A 16962-nucleotide genomic window follows, 5' to 3' on the forward strand; every position below is an offset into this window, starting at 1 on the left:
AGCCGCAACAGCTGTCATCGCTAAGAAGAACACAACTCCCATTAGAAAGTACATGAAACACTGAACGAATCAAGGAGACGGGAGTACCCTTCAGAAAACAGGCCAAATTCGCGACCCCCGCATTGCAAAGGCCATGAAGAGACACCTGTTTGCATATCATTGAATGACGAACAGTAGTCTCACATTCACTTCCGCTAAGAAAGACCTCCTGTTCGCCGTTCAGACATCGATACTCATAGGGCAACTCCCACTCTTCCTTAATAAAGCTATCTCGTAGCCGTTCATATCGTCCCACTGCAAGATGTTTCAGGCAGCTTGAGAAACGAAACGTTGAAAACGGTTAATTAATAATGCCTTGTAAGAGCCAGATAGTTGAAGGACTCTCTGCTACCATGAAGGGCAACTTATCTAATTTTTCTACTTGAAGCAAGGTGAAACGAGCCTCCCTTTTAGCCATTGTCTCTTGTTCCCTGGAAAAATTAAAAGCAGCGAATAGTTCACTCCCATTAATGTATTTCCATGGAATGTGGCCACTTCTCAGCGTCTGCAATGCCCAACTCAGCTGCATGATGGAACGCAGCTGTGTTTGCCCATGATATAACCGGGACAAATTAGTCTGAGTGATATCAATAGCAGATGACACTATATTCGACAGTGAATAAATCCTGTTGGATAGCGTGTTCATGCCATTGTCGACAACAGCCAATGTTTTTTCCAAATTCTCCCTATCAAGTTTCCGTAAACGTGCAGCAGCCTCAATTTGAGAAAGTTTTCAAATGTCATTATACATAGCATATAAAAACCGTTTCGAGCGTTGTTTCCTAGGACCTAATAGGAAATCTTGTAAGTCTATATTGTCAGAAAGAGTGTTCAGGTGTTGTTTTACCGCTGTTAAGGTGTTCGTCTGTACCCATTGCTGGCACAGCTTACCCACACTGTATGTTGTAATCATACCAGTATGCTGACCTGACAAAAAGCGAGGGTCTGGCCTATGAATGGAAAAAACCCCTGAAGAGTTCAAAAAACGCCTTTGACACTCATCAGTGTCGGTGGGCCATACCAACCATCCCCCGGGACTGGAAAGTGAAGAATTATAGGCACCAGCCTTAACCAATGCATCTAGCCTTTCCTCAGAAACATTTAGAAAGTGTTGCCAATCTTTACATTTTGTCGGTGTAGGAATACTGGGCGTGTTTAGATCCTTAATTTTTGCTTATCCCAGACATGATGTCTGCTCAACAGTGTCATTCAAAAAAATCATTTGCACAGGAATTAAGCAAGCTCGAAACAAAGCATCCCTACCCTGTATCTGCCAATCTTGCGTCCCCCATACACTCTTCAAATCGATAGTGTTCTTCCAATATCCATTATCCTCAATCGAGAGTCGGGAAACAAAGGGATCTGAATAAATCAGTTTTGTATCTGTTAGCAATAGTTTTCTAAATTGTGTCGTAGGTAATTTAAAATAATATGATTCAGCTTTATTTGTATCATGCCCAGAAAAGTATGTGAATTTGTCACTGTAATACTTTGGACTCCCCACCCATGGTGTTGAACAGTGTTCCCATTGTGTGTAGTTAAAGAGAGGCCTATATCTAGTTGCACGGTGCAGGTAGTGAAGTCCCCAATTATTATAGCAGAACATTTCACCATAATTCATTGTATAATCATATACATCATCACTTCCAAAAGCGGAGTAGTCCTTCATTTCAGTTAGCATGGAATCAACTGTTTGGACATCCCAATCATCAGAGACAACATTAGGTGTAATAACATCAGACATAGAAATTTTGAACACGTATGGTATTTGAATTATCTCTGTAGGCCTGTATATATCGAACGGAACTTTGTCCCAAACAATCCCATCAGGAATTGGAATAGCTGTAATATTGACAGGGGACAAATCACGTCAGACCTTATGTGATGAATGATGTGGTGTTAAAATTACATCAACAGGCTCCACTGAGGAGCGATCAGCAATATAATGACCATTAATTAGTAAAAAGAAAACAGTCACAAAACCAATCCATAATAATAATGCAATAAATGTCAAACAGAACCAGAGATAGTTCCACGGATATATCAAATAGTTCTGCTTAAGCCATCGATAGAATTTGCTACCTCTGGAAAGTTTCAGTTGAGGAGGAATCTGAAGAAAAATCATCAATGTCTACAAAATAGCCAGAGGAAGTTTCCGCAAATACAGGACCCATCGAATTCCCATCCACTGCTCGTGGAAGTTCTTGATAGACGACGTTACCAGTCGTGGAAGTGTTCGTGTAAAATACAGCCAAATCCTGTTCTCCGAAGTTGTTACTGGAACCAACAAAAGTTCATTTTCCACCCTCCCCATCGTTGAAGAAGTGTCTGGAACAGCAGCTGACATAGTTGCATAGTCACTAGTAGCGATGGTCATCCTACTATGTGGAGGGATGTCTCGTTGGGTAGTGAGGGGGATCGGGAACTACCCAAGGGACCTCCTGGTCTACTGTGAAGAATCGGCCACATGGTGTAATTTGATGTCGTCAATGGAGATGAATCTGTTTGATTTGGAACCAGACAACGGCGGAAGGATGACAGTCCTGGTGCCTTTTATCCCCAAGACCGGTACAGGTGCTCTGTATGCTGGACCAAACTCTTTTTTCACAGCGATCTTCTCACAAACCAGATCCCCAACGTTAGGAATCCAGCCAGTCGAAGTTTTCGCCAAATCCATTATTCCCAAGGTGGCAGCACTTGCAGATGATTTATCATCACGGAATTGGTGAAGCTCCTGTAAAACAGCGAGACGTTCTTTTATGTCAAATGGTGTTTCTGCTGCCACCATACCAGGGGCATCAAGATCGGGGACATACATAGTTGTCCCAAAGAGAACCTCATATGGAGACTTTCCCCCCAAGGACCGTCTTGGCAGATTATTCAGTGCTCTCTGGACCCCATATAGGTGATGTAACCAACTGCGGCCTGAACCTAATACTCGAGCTGTTAAGGACTGCTTTAGATCACGATTCCGCCTCTCCACGACCGAATTTCCCTCGGGATGGTATGGTGAGGAGTAATGGAGTTCAACACCCATCGTCCTCATGGTGTCCCTGTAAGCCTTAGAGGCAAATGCAGGGCCCTGGTCCGAATGGAATTCTGCAACCGCATATGTACCGATAAAGATCAGCAAATCTTTTATAACAGTCCGGGCGACAGCCGACCGCTGTGGCCATACCCACAGGAATCTAGAACAGGAATCTACAGCCACTAAAATGTATTTGTATGCACCATCAGGTTGCAAAGGACCACAATGGTCCAGGTACACACAATGGAGTGGCTTGTCTGACACTAAGAGAGATGTCTGCGGAGGGCGTCTGATATTTGAGCCCTTAATCTGCTGACAAATGTCACAGCAAAGGATATACTGTTTAGTCCGTCTGCATAGACCAGGCCACCAGTACCGTTGTTGTAGAATGGTGATAGTGGCCTGTATACCAGCATGTGCAGAAGCGACACCCTCATATTCAGCTGTAATCAGCTCCAATCTTTGGTCTTCATTAGGGATCACTCGATCACCAACATCAGGAATTGTTGCAAAAGCAACATTCTGTGCACTGATATGATAGGTATAGTTTGTAGGGTATCCTTTCGGAAGTGTCCTGCCTGTAGCCAAGGCTTTAACGGCAATCAGTATTTCATTATCCAACCTCGTCCGAGAACGAGTCACTGCAGCCACAGAAGTCATAGCTACTGATGCTTTGGCTGCTTCGTCAGCCAATGTATTACCGGCAACATGTATTCCTACACGTTGGTGCCCTAATGTATGTACTACATGGACACATGGCAGCTTATCCTTAAGATCAGCCACCCTTCCCCACAACATTTTGTGTTTAATGGTGTTCCCTTTAGAATCTCTAAACCCGTTCAGTTTCCAATGATTGAGGTATTCATTGTATGACTGGACGCAGTAATACGAATCACAGACAATCAAAGTCTGTGTTCCTGGCTCTGAATGTTCGAGCGCTAGAAGAAGAGCCTTAAGCTCGGACAACTGGGCTGTGCAGTCCCCTAAGGTCTGTGTGTAGGTATTATGAGGATGGAAAACTCCGTCTTCCATTACCCCGCACACGGCTGCGCAAGCTGCCGAGTATTGATGTTTAGTACCCACAGCCGGTTGTGCCGATCCGTCAGTATAAATGATGGTATCATAACTGTCTATTGGCAATATGTGTAGAGGAGCGGGGTACTCCTGTTCATACTGGAGAAATTCCTGTGTCTGAAGTCTTGGGTCAAACACATAATCAACATCAGTGGCGGTCAGAGATGTTGCCCACTGAATCCAGCGTGGAAGCAATGCCTTAGCGTTTGGAACGCTCGCTTTAGTGACAGCCTCTAAGGCCGGAACCGGGGAGACAACAATAATGCGTTTCCCCTGGGCAAGCGGTCTCTCCTTTATGACGGCCATCTGAACTGCTGTCAGAATTTTTTCAGTAGGAGCAAAACGTTTCTCTGCATTGGAGTACAAATGTGATTTGTATGCTATCGGCACCGTGTCACCCTCATTAAAGGTGACATAGGTAAATCCTAGGGCACCAGCTATTATTCTGATGACCAAATTCGTTTTATTGTCCCGTGTGTACAAGTGTCTAGCTTCCAGCATGTCTCGTTGTATGTCCCTAAGGATGTGTGTGTGTTCAATTGTCCATCGCTTGCTAGAATAATTGGGCTGAATTAAGTCATATAGTGGCTTGACGCGTTCAGCATAATCTGGAATGTGTGTTCTGCAAAAATTAAAGAAACCCAGTAATGACTGTAATTTCTTAAGCGTGTTCGGAGGCTGTAGCTGAGCACACTTCTCTAGGAAGTGCGGGGCCAGGCTCTTCCCTTCGTTTGATAGCTCATATCCTAGGAACAATACACTAAGAAAGGCAATATTGCTTTTCTTAAAATTAAATTTATATCCGAAGGCAGCAAATCCCAGAATTATCCGATCGACCCTTGCAAGATGAATGTCAAGGGTGTCATCAGTGAGATAGATATCATCCACATAGGATAATGCCTCGGAATCAAGCTCGTGCAAGATTGATGTGACACGGGCCGAAAACAGTCCTGGGCTGTTTTCATAACCTTGGGGTAAACTACAAAAGCGTTTCTGAGAACCAAAGGAAAATGCACTTAGGTCTCTACTTTCATGTGCTAAATTCTGGCAGAAAAAACCATTAGATATATCCAATGTAGTTTTGTATTTTTTACGCACTATATTATTAATCAGCGCTGTGCTGTGTGAATTTTGTATAGCATAAGTGCGTGCATGACTATTCAAGTGCCTATAATCAACCACTATTCTATAGGAATGATCAGGTTTCGCAACGGGAAATAGCGGATTATTCATTGCCGATGTACAGGGCTCAATTACTCCCTGGTATTCAAGTTGTGACAGTATCTCCGTCACTGGAGCTTTTGCTTCATGTTTAACAGGGTATTGCGGCTGCGGGTGTGGTGTAGACCGAACGGGAATAACATGACAAGGAGAGTCCTTGTCCCAACCTACATGATTATGGTATAATGCAGGTGCCTGCGCTAAAGCCCATTCAGCAGCACAGGCTTGTTTGTCTGCCTCCGGAACAAGATCGGAGAAAGAAGGTAAAATGACATCTTCCCCATGTGTGAGCTTGCGGACATGTTCAGGTGGCCAGTCTCTCTCGGCCAACAGGATATCACTAGTAAGTTCATCCCAAAATATTACACTAATAATGCGTTCCACGTCTCCCTCTATCTGAATTGTTAAATCATAAACCCGATCGGGTGGGAGAACGCGGCCATCCGCCGTCTCAACTGCGATGTAATCGCTAGTTTCTGTCGCATCCCGATGATCTTTCAGACTCTGGCGACATATCGTGACCTCTGCCGCGCTGTCCAACAGAGTCACTGCCCACCTCTTGTTCCTCAACAGTGTTCTCAATACTACCGGCATTTTTAACGGTCAGTGCAGCCCCTTTTTTCTTTTTAAATTGTGGCTTTTGTTGAGGAGTCTTTTCTTCTTTTTTAACGGTAGACTGTGGAGAGTCTTTCTTTTCTTTCACGTATTCCGGACGTCGATCTTGACGGCCCCCTCTCTCGCTACGTCTATCCGGTGCATCCTGAAAGGAACGAGAAGGACGTGAATCAGTATATCTGTCTGGAGTTCTAATGTTATCCCTATTCCTGATATTATACCTCCTGTCGGAGTACTACGGATGAGGAGAATCAGCTCTTTTATTTCTCCTATCTTTGAAATCTTTTTGTTTGTCCCAGCGCTTCTTAGAGCCCTCTTGTGCCTGCTTTGTACCTTCCTTATGGGTGGTACTTGGTAATTCCAATTTTTTAGGTTTGGCTCCCAAACTATCCCGTCCTATACTAGTATAGGTATCGGATATTATTCTCGGCAGCTGTCTCTCTTGTTCCATATTTGGAGTTTCCCGGAGACGCTGGCGTATTGCCAGTGCCACCGCTTCCCCTTTAATATTACTTAGTATTATCGAGGAGACGGCATCAAAGTTACGCATCAATTTCATCCCCAGATCCAGGGCCGGTGCGGCCCCATGTTCATTTTGTATTTGTTTTAACACTTCCGGTAAATTGGCAAGTGTAGGGGTACCATGTGTGGTAGTATAAACGGCAGCGAAGACTGTACCCCATGTGGCACTGTGATCGGGCGAACCGGATCCCGAAGCCGGCAACAGCAGAAGACGCTGTATCGGGCGAACCCGATACGTCATTTCCACGTCCCCATGTTGCCATGGGGACGCTCAATCCGCTTCAGCTGCGTTTCCTCGTTCCCGGGGAAACGGTCACGCCAAACGAGGCTGCGGGACGCCATAAAGAGCTGGGAAACAGGACAGAGAGGGAGTTGGGCGGCGAAAGGAGGACGGACCCAGAGGACATCGGACAGAAGCAGGAGACGAAACAGCAGGAACCGAGCAGCCCGCGAGAGAGAGAGAGCCAGACCACGGACCCTGGAGCATCGGAGAGCCGGACGAAGGAAGCCAGCCACGACCCTGGAGGGTCGTGGCTCACAAAGGTACGGTCCCTCCTAGGGACAAGGGATAGAAATATTAAAACTACACTGGGGAAGGGAACTGGGGAGGAGTGAGAAGGGGGGAAAAGGATAAAGGAAGGGCACAACCTATGAAAGGACTGAGTAATTTAACCTCTCGGGAAACACCCTAAAACTTACCTGACTCACAGACATTGTTTGAGGTTATACACAATTCACGGGTGAATGCACACTTTTCCTATCTCCCTACTTACCTACTCCCTATTCCTTCGCACTAGAGAAAACCCCAGAAAAACACTTATATACTTACCAGGGCATTCTTTTGTTTTCTTGCCGGTACCTCCCTGGAGCCTTACCACGTTCCCAGAAAATCCTGACGGAGGAAGAAAAGAGAAAAGAAGAAAGACCAAGTTAAAGACGAGACATTTCACCGGGTTACTCCAAATATAATATGAACTTGATTAAACACAAAAGAAAGTAAAGCCACACCTATAATTAAATTCTTACTTGCCATATTATCGGATCTCCGTCTGGTTTATACCGTACAGCCTGTCACAGGCACATTCATCCACCGAGGGAACCATCCCAAACGGCAAGCACATAGTGAGCAATCTATGTTTTTCCTGTGGCCCCGTATGGGGGAACACAGCTTCCAGCTGATTTGTTTTCTGGGCAATCCAGAACGGTATTTTTTCCCGTTCCGTGGGCACTTTACCCATAATGGTATGCACTGTTTGTGGATTAATCCCAGTAGCCAATTGATATCCACCAGCTACTGGCGGTGCTGGACGCGCTGGTGTAGTGTTCAATGTTCGCATCACGAACTGAACCAATCGTCTATATAATACCACTAATTCATTATATATTATTCGTAAATCCGCGATCGGCATATTCTGTATGCCTGGGTGAGGTGTATATGTGGCAAACATAGGCCATGTAGGTCCCTCATTACTTAAAGGACCTAACATCACTCGTCTTAGTACATGTGGTAGGGCGCCTTCAAACCAGTTCTGGTGCTCTTGATATGTGAGCGATATTTCATGATACTGGTATGCTTCGTATCGTGCAGGTACGTTTGCAATGTCATATGTGTGAAATGTGTGCGTTCGTTGGTCAGCCTCAGGAAAGGTAACCCAACAGTAAAACTTTTCTGTTTGGTATGCTTCAGCCGCTTCTATAATCAAAGTAACATCCCCACCCTCTTCTGTAAGGCCATGCGCTATTAAATGTTGTGTAAGTGCAAGTCTAGCATTTGCAGGAATGTCTATGGTATTAGCCATAGTTGTTTAGAGAAACGGAACACCAAAAATAGGGGAATTTTGTTTTCCTTTTTTATTCGTTCGAGCTCGAACAACCTACAGCTCCCAAAGACCACGGACGTCTCCGTATAATGGTACTGAGGGTACCTTTTGTCTGTGAGACAGTGATAGTCGGGTATCCGTAAATTAGTGCCTAAACACCATCGTTGGTGGCGCCATGTCGTAGTTTGGACTCTTGCTCTGAGCAAGACTGCGGGTCTCAGGATGACAGTACTTTCGTTTGTAGGTGACTAAGTTTCTTCCTACAACTAGTTGTAACTGTTGTCCAAACCTTACCGGCTTACTAGCAGTACCTCACCAGAAACACAATAGTAAAAGGTGATTTGTAGCAGTCTCTTACGTATGGACTCAAAGTAAGATATCTCAGGGTTGTCGTGGTTAAACGGAAATTACCCTTTTCTCACAGATTTATTATGTCTCATACAAACAAAGGCAATAACACAGATGCAGTGAAGTTATAATAGTTTTTATTCAACATAACTGCAATTTGTGATAAGTTGCATGAACTGCAATGATTAGGATAATGAATATACCAAGCAACAGTATTGTGAAGAGGAGAGTCATTGTTATAAAGACCCCCACCATTATGCAATATATGAAAGAAATATATGTATATGTAAAAAATGGAATAAGCCCTAATACCCTAAGGAGAGTAGGTCTAACCTCCTACCTAAAAAAAGGAGAGCTGGGTTCGTTAAACCTAATCTGCCAAAGCCGTGTCCATGAGAGGAGCCCCCAACCCTTGTTACCTTGGAATGAGGTCTCTATTTCAGACTCCGCAGGGACATGAAGACTGGATCAGTGTCAAGATGACTGCAGCATCGGTATCAGCGATGGTGGCGATGCCCTCTGGTCGGAATCCCTCTGATTATCTGTCTAAAAGTGTTTTGTATTTATACAGATCTACAAGGTCCCCTGACATAAGTGTTATTCATAACAATAGATAACAGGCATGCTTGGGACGGCAATTAATATCAACAATCCCTCGAAAGTATAGAGAGGGAAAATCCCTAAGTGTGAATGCCTACTGTATGTTTGTCTTTCGTGCTTGATCTTGACGCCTTGGCGCAGTGACACTGATAATAGAACCCATAACAAGTGGCCTAACTATAAACAAGGCCGCCATTTTAAAGGAAATAAATAATTAAATGGACTAAGACAGAGCAAGCTAAGTAGGTTAAAAGTCACTGGGTGATGGGGGCATGAGTTTACAAGCCTACGGCTAAGCTAACTCCTGTTATCCCGTTAAAACAAACTAGGATTCACTACAGTATAATGTGATGTAGTAGGATGAAATGCATCTGCATGTTAATGAAATACACTTCTTTGAATTTTGAAGAGACACCTTATTTGCTTCTTCTCTTCCACTCCCTGGCCCGACTGGCCATTTCAGACTGCAATAATGGTTGGTACATGTGGCCCAATGAGTTGTGTGGAATTCCTGAAATTACATCAATTATGTCAATGTAATTTAGAATTTGGGCAGGCCGGCCAAGGGAATCTGCTCCAAAAAGGTATCAGTTTAAACACTAAGAAAGCACTAAGATGATCACCAGGAATGTGTTAAACCTTATATGCATGAGTTAAGATCTATATTATGGGCAGCACACTACAAGGTTGCAACTATACTACACAATAGACAAACTAAAAGCATATATGCACACAAAAAGGGACGATATAAGGGGGGTGTTGTCCCTATTCTCCTTACACTTACTGCCTCTGTCAGATGTAGGTGGATGGCTTCAGATCGTGCACGTCCTGGTCTGGCCAAAATAGGGGCGACCCATTGCGGTAGCCACAGTGCTGCTGGCAAGATGGAAGCCAAAGCAGTCCGTGCCTTCCAGAAGGAGCTCCAGAGTTAAAACCACCAGGTAAAAAACCTCCAGGAAGGAGCTGTAGAAAATCAGAAAAGGCACAGCAGAACTCAGGACTCCAAGAACTGGAATGACAGGAAGCTGCAGGAAGCATCAGGCAGAAACAATCTACAAAAGGAACAAACAGGAGCGAGGACCGAGTGTTGCAATAAAAAGAAGAAAGAAACTCAAGCCCCATGTACACCGGGAAACAGGAAGTAAACAAAATAAAAAAACGCCATATTAAGTTGGGAAAGTGGCATAGGACAAAGTAGGCAAAACGCCATCTTGGAAAGAGACTAGTAAAAGCAACGAACAGTGTATGCTGGGATAGACAAGCATTCTGGGAAAAGGAAAGTATGACCCACAGGTCCAGAAGGACGGACAGCCAAAAACCCAAGAAACAGGAAGTATTATATATGCACTACAGGGGTCACCCTCAACACAAGAACAGAGCATACCATCACCGTGGTGAGATCCACGGTCCGACCCTGGGCAACCCAACCTCGCTGCCGTGCAAGACATGGACCTCCTGCGGGATGAGAATTGAGCGCTACGTGTGGATTACCGACCCAAGGCGGAACAGGTATATAAACTGGGTCTGTGACCAAATCAGACACTTCTGGTTCTACAACTGGACCCTGTCAGAAGGACTGCTGAGCTGCCCAAAGGATTCATCTAGACTGCTTTTCTAGAGGAACTGCTATCCTGCCTGTTGACCTACTGCCTGCTGCTCCCTAACTCTGAAGGAAGGACTCTGCCTTCCTCCACAGGCATTCTCCAAGAGCCTGGATTGAGCTTACCTTCTGTTCTGAAGTCTCAGGGCCAACATGGACTTCACCTACTAGCTCCTACATGGTCCACCTACTTCAGCGAATCCAAAACTGGCACCACTGCCCAACACCACGCCACTGCCTGCTCCGGCTCCCATGTCCTCGGTGAGTGCAATGACAACGACCTGCAACTCAAGCCCGACATTGCAGCGATGCAGCTGAAGTCCCCTGGTGTGATCCCAACATTGTAAAGTTGAGGCACCATGTCTTGACCTGCATCAAACTTGCTGGGTCATAAGGAACCGATGCCTCACCACTGATGCCGCAGTAAGGAACCAACATCTCACCGGCTCTAGCGATGCCTCATCTCCCCGATTCCGCACAACATTGTTTCCTCATTTTCCAAAAGGTACTGTGCCTGGGGTCCATGCGACTCCATGGCCAGCCTCCACTCCCCTGCGAGCGGCACTGGGCTGTTGATAACGACTCCGTCACAACATCATAAAAGCCCCAGTTAGAGCTATTGTGTTTTTAAGCGCTATAATAGCATTTAGTCTTGCAAAATTCATAACTTAACTTCTGTGCATTGGATTCTTGACATTTTGGTCCTATTTTATTCAGATACATATTATCTATTTTCCTAAACTGGCGTGGAATACTTTTTGTGGGGTTTTCACTGTGTTACTGTGTGATTATTTGCACAAACACTTTAGACATTACCCTTTAAGTTAAGGCTCCCTGTTCTGTGCCAAGCTACAGGAGGGTGAGCACAGGTTAATTTAGTTGTGTTGTGACTTACCCTGACTAGGATTGTGGTCCCTGCTTTGACAGGGTGCATACCTCTGCCAACCAGAGACCCAATTTCAAACAGTTATGATTTAAAATCACCTGATGCAGAAATCCTAGTTTGTCTAGCTTTCAGGCAGCAATACAAATGTCAAGATAAATCTTGTGATAAATGTTCTTACTAGAGGGAGAGAGATGGGGTTTTGAATCGCCATAAAGTAGGGCAGATGGTTAATATGCCTGCTGCAAGAACAGATCTGTATTTTAAAGGAATACCTCAGTGGAGTAGTAATGCCAACCTTTTCCAGTGCTTTGAAATAAATGAAGTGTAGGTGAGAAAGGACCTATGGAGAGATGAGGGGCTCTTTTGCCGGGTGGTAGATAGAGAATCCAAGGAGGAGGACATGAGGAGTGCAGGGGCCACTAAATAGGTTTGTCACACTCGGTGACACCAGCACTAAAGCTGGCCCTGCACACAAGTTCTCTACACGTCACATCCAAGTAAAGTTTTTCATTTCTCAAAGTATATACTTGGCATTTGCAATCAGGATTAGAAAACAAGGCAGTTAACATGTTTTGTCACACTTAACTTTATTAAGGCAGAGGGATTGTGCTGTGAAATATGTGGACTAGAAATGTAGAAAACATTCATTGTGTATTTATAGGAGTGGGATACACAGTTGATCTCTCAGCCAATGACAGAAAATGCTCCAATAAATGTAACAGGAAAGTGACAAATCGATTATTGACAGGCAGCTTTAAAGGAACAGGCAGATATTCCACACAGATTCTAGAGAAGTGTCTCAAGTGATCTAATTGTGAAATCCATCCTCCCTCCCTTTATTTACTCACTCATTCATCGATCTATTCAAGGAACCTTCCTTCCATCCATTCATTGATCTATTGATCCAACCATCCTTCCTCCCATGAGTCCATCCATTCATATGAGAAGAATTTCTTGCTGAGACTCACTGATGCATGCACTCTCTGAAGTTGTACGCATTGTTCTTGAAAGAATATCTATTTTTTAAGCACCAAACTTCATAGCATTGGCCCAGTCTTTCAGTCTCATACCCGGTCTGATTGCTTCAAATATGAATGTCCCAGAATATATAAATGCATAAATATATACATGCTGGAGGCTGTACATGTGATTCAATATGAAGAAAGACAATTGGTTATGAAAGTAAGGTAAGCTGAAAGAACTCATGGGCACATTAATTTCTAATAAAGATAAAATCAGATTATGCTTTTAAAATTGAATTTCTACAAACTGGAAGCAAACATTTTGTGTGTGTGATCCAGCAACATGAATACATAAATGATGAGCACATTCCCAAGATAGGATTTAATTAGGTGTGGTACGGACTCTGCAGTGCATAATGAAATGTTATGAAAATGAACCTTCCTGCAAATGTTTCTTAATATTATATATAAACATTGCCTTCTTGGCAGGAAATTATTATATCCTGAAAATGCCTGAGGGATTTACAGAACGAGGCGACGTTACGAAGGAATAACAGTGTTGTTCTCTGATATTAAAAGAGACAGTAATTGCAGACAGGGCATCACTGGGATTTCTACAGCCGGATGAAATGCGAATCATGGATAGGGCTAATGAGAGAGTTTGACCTCCTGAAAAAACAAAGCATATCAATCTGAGTTCAGGGAGCACATATTGGTCCAGATTTACAAAGAATTTGTATCAGGTTTGGGTTACTTTTTGACACAGATTTGACACAAAGTTTTCTGGTGATATTTTCAATCCAATACAAATCACGATTTGCCTATTTCAACAATAAAGGGGAGGGGCCACCTTTCTCCGAGCCATGGCATGCCCTAGGGAACCTACTCCCAGGGCTAAAAATTGTGTTATGCTACCCCCACCCTCGAGCCATTGCATGCTATGGACAGTCCAACCCGGGACCAAAATTGTTATAAAATAGTGCAGGGCCCTCTCCCCAAGCCTCTAGAGACCCCCGGAAGCCCACCCCTGGAGCTGAAATAAACCCCCCCTCCCTGAGCCATTAAACGCCCTGGGGAGCTCACCACTAAGCCAATAGCTTTAATTAAGGGATGGGCTTCATGCCCCCTGAACCATTAAAGGTTCTGGGGACCCCACCCCTCGGGAGGGGGCACACATGCTATGTTTGGGAGCCCATCCCCGGGACATAGCAATTTCAGTGCGGGTAGGCAAAGCTGTGCATGCTCCTTCTTGGCTTGAGCATTTTTCAATCTTCCGCCAAGCAGGAGCAAACAATAAGGGCCTGATTTAGATCTTGGCTGACAAGTTACTCTGTCACAAACGTGACATTTATTCCATCTGCCGTATTACAATTTCCACAGGATATAATAGAATTGTAGTACGGCGGATAGGATATCTGTCACATTTGTGACAGATTAACTCCACCCACCAAGATCTAAATCAGGCCCTAAGTCTGCTCCCAGTCAGTGGAGGCTTTAAATAATGCTCCCACCAGCTGGGACCAGACTTTAGATCTTTTTCCCTGCCTGCAACTTTTGACCTGTGCAGGAAGGGAAATTGATCAAAATATTTCTTCCGCCCGGAGAGAACAGCATTTGTAGCTGCTCTCTGTGGGAAGGAGCAGTGCCAGCTCCTGTTGCATTTGGGGAGCCGACTGGGGTTATGGGTGCCTTGGGGCTCTCCCTGCAGTCCCCAACAAGTATCTCTTGGGTGCCCAGAGTGGGCACCAATGCACTCACTTTTAATGCTGTGGGTCCCGAGGATGGGGTTCCCCTGCATAGAAAAGGCTCAGGGATTGAGGCAGCATGATCCCCTTCCCCTTTAATTTTAATAGTGGCGCTGCGGAATGGGGCCCCCAGGGCTTCAGAAGGCTCAGGGAGGAGGTCATGTTATAACCCTTCCCTTTAATAAAAAAGAAAATCCTGGGGATAGCGTCCTCAGGGCTTAACAATGCTTGGGATGGGAGACAGGCAGTCCCCTCTCCTTTAAATGTAGTAGGTGCCTTGATAAATTGGTACCCCAGGATCTAACAAAGCTCAAGGAGGGGGGTTACGTGGCCCCTCCCCTTTATTATATGTTGTGACCCTGGGGATTGGGGTCCACAGATCCTAATAAGGCTCAGGGATGGGGGACACGTGATTGTCCTCCCCTATAATTATAAAAAGCAGCTCTGGGGGATGGGGTCCCAAGACTTTTAAAGCTTGGGGCATGCAGCCACCGTCCACTTCCATTGAAAAAGACCTAGTGGAACAGGGTCCCTAGGACATAATAAGGGTCAGGGAGGGGGTGTGTGCCCCCCACACATAATAAAAAAAAATTTATTGGGGACCCCGAGGCCTAATAAGGTTCAGGTGGGAGGGACATGCAGACCATGGGGATGGGGTCCCCAAGGTCTAAAAAAAAGACCCTAGGGGATGGGGTCACCAGGGCCTAATAAGGTTTGGGTAAGGAGACTTGAACACACTATGTCAGCAGTCACTTGCACACAGAGTTACTCTTCAATACAAATATTTGAATTGTGGTAAATACCTCTACACACCTATGGAGCATTAGGAGCAAACACATTTTGTAAACACTGATAGTGACTAGTTTGTCACAGGATGTACAAAATTAGATAGAAAAGTAATATGGTAATAACCCACCAATATGTGACCCATAAAGCAAGCCAACACACTTACTAGATGATATCATCAGTGGTCATCAATGTTGACACTTGAGATTTCATCAGTGATGTCAGAAAAGATATCATAGAGCAAGTCTTGTATGATGTAATAGATGAGCTATAAGAAGTGCATGGAGGGGGTGCAAGTGATAGTTAGCTTTGTTTGATGGTAAGTCCTTCTCCTGTATTCCAGTGTTTCTTGTTTTCTCTGTTTGTATTCCACATTTCTTATCTAGAATTCCAAAGTTCCTCATGGTCTTGGCACATTACCAGTCCTTGTTACTCATATCTGCCTTTCCTAGTTTCTTATGTGTGTCCTTTGTTTCAGTTACATAGCTGGCTGTCCTGTTTGCTTTGTGCATATTCTGCATTGCGTTTCCCAATCCATTTTTCTTAGAATCCGGTTCTGCTTTTCATGAGTCCTTTTTCAGTATTCTTTTTGTCTTTCTGTACTCCTTTTATCCTCTCTTGAGTTTGTGTTCAAATCTTAATTACTGTGTCAAGATGATGATTGTGCCCATAAAAGGTGTTGGATGTCTTCCAAGACAAACTGTTCCTCGCCTTCTTGTGATCTCTTTTCCATAACTGTCAGAACACTTTCTAAGGAGCATACAAACTATTATTTATGGTAGTGGGTCTATTTTATTATGAGCTGTAGTTTGCTATTGCCTTCCAATTGTTTATTGGAATGTAAATGTGTAGGTTTTTCAGGTATTTTGAACTCAGACTTCTCTAACCACATCCATTTCATTGTGAATTCTGCTGTCCAATTCAATATGTCTTATGGACCATTTCAGAAACATATAAACACATATTTCTTCTGCCACTCTTCAAAGTAGAACTTTTTACACTTTATACTGCATGCTAACTATAGAACTTATCGCTCAATGTGGATCTCCAATGTAGGGCTCATTTTGTTTTCTGTACAGTGGCTTTCATTTTTTGTTTCTATTTTTTTAACAATGAGCCTATGTTATATTTGCCCATATTCTAGAAGTGCACTGACTTACACATTAGGTGCATATTTACAACAAATTGCTGTAGAGCAGTGCTGCAAGTATTTTTGCTGAGCTGACCTAGAAGGGCAGTAATTAACCTTACTTATGAGATACGGTACATTTGTGCCCTTTCTCCCTGAGATGGTGGACATTGTTTCTGCCTAGCGCCAACACAGGCACCTTTGCACCATGGTTTCTGAATTGCGTGCAGGATTTTTTGTGCAGGAAGGAGCACCTTCCTGCATGAAAACATTCCATGGAGGCGTTTTCCTCATTCTATGTGTGCTGCAGAATACAGCATACAAAGAAAGAGGAAAAAACAAGGAGAAATACAAATATTTCTCCTTGTTGCACCTTCTCAGCCACCCTCACACTTAATACTCCTCAAACACAGTTTTCCAATGGCAGAGAAGAATCCTTCTTCAGCACCATTGCGCCACCGGAGCATCATGTTTTTTTGTACGCTCTGGAGACGCAGCATTTACAAGGCCACACAAAGTCACCTTGTGTGGCTTTTCATGGCCTTGTAAATATGGACCTCTTTTGCTCATAACACTGGGTGAAAGGG

This window comes from Pleurodeles waltl, chromosome 3_2 (genome assembly GCF_031143425.1).
Source record: "Pleurodeles waltl isolate 20211129_DDA chromosome 3_2, aPleWal1.hap1.20221129, whole genome shotgun sequence".
NCBI lineage: Eukaryota > Metazoa > Chordata > Amphibia > Caudata > Salamandridae > Pleurodeles > Pleurodeles waltl.